Raw genomic sequence first — 2,605 nt, 5'->3', positions numbered from 1 at the left:
TTAAAATATATTTGGGTAGGGGTGAGCAAAATTAATCCAGACCAATTACCCACCTAAATCAAATGCGATTTGGGTAAAACGGTTCGGTCTAATTAGTCCATTGGATCAATTGGTCCACAATATTTGATCCAATTGGTTTTCTTTTTACGACTCTTGATTTTAAAATTTTTGGACCAATCCACCCAAAAAATCAAACTAATTTTTTATATTTATATATATATATTAATATATGTAATATTGTTTTGTATATTAAGAAGAATTGATAGTAAACTTAATTAATAAATATTTAAAATATATTAAAGTATTATACATACGTATACAAATCATAATCATAGTAATTTAATATTAGTTATATATATTTATTTATAAATCTATATTAATATGAAATTACAATTTATATATTTTGAATGATATAAATTATATGTTAATATTATAATATATGATAGTAAATATCCTACGTATTAATATATTATAACTATTATACCTTAGTAATGTTTCATAATATAAGATGTTATGAATATATATATATATATATATATATATATATATATATATAATTGTATAAATATATTATATATACATATATTTAATTTATATATAAACATTACTATAATTTATAATAAACTTTATTTATATGATTGTACTTAATAACTTTATTATCACCTTTAATTTATAACATATTGTTTATAATTAGTTATTATTTATATAAACTTTGATATAAAACATTATAACATATAAGTTATATCATTAATTTCATCTATATATATAATAAAATCATATATTTTATATATATATATTTAATTTATACATAAGCATTTCTATAACTTATAATAAACTTTATTTATATGATTATATAAAACATTTTAACTTACAATTTATATCATTAATTATATATATAATAAAATAATATATTTTATATATATACATATATTTAATTCATACATAAATATTATTATTGTAAACACCATTTAGATTATTGTATTTTACTTTGATTTTGATTTTGATTTTGATTTTGATTTTTTATTTTCTATTATTATTATTTTTTTGTTTTCATTTTATATTGTTTTTATTTTCATTTTTACTTATATTTTATATTTTACTTTCTATTACTTTTAAAGATTAATGCTTGTATTGGGCCTGACGTGTCCTGTACCCATTACTAAAGCCTGAACCCAAAAACAAGTTTGATTAATTAATTTAGCTTAAAAAACAGATCACATACTCAACAAAATTAAGCCAGGATTCCATTGAATGTTTGAGAGGAAATTGGCCAGCTGGCTAAAAAACAGAAAACCCAAAAAATGCGAAAAGGTGCAAGGCTTATGCAAGGAGTGCTTAGGCATCCTGGCAGAGGCCATCTGATGGATTCACGATCCTTGAAAGTCATCAAACGGTTGGCAGAGAAAAAGATTGGTGATTTACAAATTCCTGCCTCGTATAAAAAGAAAAATGGGAATAAAAAACCTTGGGAACCAGAGAGAAAAACCCTACAGAGAAGAACCAACAATCGAAAAATCCCTAGCTTTCTAGCAACCATTTTACCCTAACCACAATAGAAAAAAAAATTAAAAAAAATCATCATAAAAATCAAAATATATATGCAAAAAATGGAGAAACAGGAGGTGTTTTTTATAGTTTGTTGGCTTGGGTTTTATGGGAGATTTTGATTTTTAGGGAGGGATTTTGGCTTTGGGTAACCGGCAAAGGAGTCAGCTTTCTTTTGGGGTTGGTGCCGCCGGTTGAGCTTGGGTAAAGTCACCCTTTAGAGAGAAGTTTCGAGCCAAGGAAAAGCTACCCAGCGGTGAAATGAGAGGGGAAAGGTTCGGCGCCGGGGTAAGAGAAAAAGGGGAGAAATTTCTGGCCAAAGAGGGGTCGAATCGGCGGCGAAGGGAGAGGGGAAGAAGTTTCCAAGCTGCTGGTGGGAAGAGTTGAGAGATATGGGGTGAAGAGCAAAAAAAATGGGTAAAGGGTGAGAAGAGAGAGCTGGTGAAACAGTAGAAAAAATGGGTAGAGAGTAAAGAAAAAAAAAGACAAAAAGTTAGCATGCAAGAGCCTCTAAACGGCGCCACGTCATCTGGAGAATGAGAGGCTTTTCCTTTTGGGCCTCCAACGATGCATTTAACAGAGGAGTTCCGGTGGGCTGCAATATTACACTTGGGTTATCATCTTAACCCAAGCTAGATAAAGAATCACACTTCTTTCCTTGAAGATTTATTGTGTTTTGAGATGTTTGGATTAAATATGTGATTTGATGATATTGAATAGTGTCTTAAAATTTTTAGATAATATTTTAAAATATAAAAATTAATGTAAGCAAGAAATATGAAAGTGAATGTTAAGAGTAAAAATAGTAGACCAAATGTTTTAAATATTTTGTTAGTCATAAAAAGTTGGGATTTAGAAGAACATGCATTTAAAATAAGTGAATGAATAGTAAGAAAATCAATAATAGATTTAAATTAGTTAATAATAATAATAATAATAAGTAAATGAGAAGGATAAGATAAAAAAGGAAAGAAGGAAATATTTATAGTATAAATATATTTAGATACTTGTAAGTATAATAAAAAAAATACATGATACAAATATAAAAATTATAAAAAAA

The sequence above is a fragment of the Theobroma cacao genome, chromosome 6 (genome assembly GCF_053813885.1).
Source record: "Theobroma cacao isolate CCN51 chromosome 6, ASM5381388v1, whole genome shotgun sequence".
Lineage (NCBI taxonomy): Eukaryota > Viridiplantae > Streptophyta > Magnoliopsida > Malvales > Malvaceae > Theobroma > Theobroma cacao.
The sequence above is the reverse complement of the archived record's forward strand: the minus strand, read 5'-3'. Positions refer to the sequence as shown.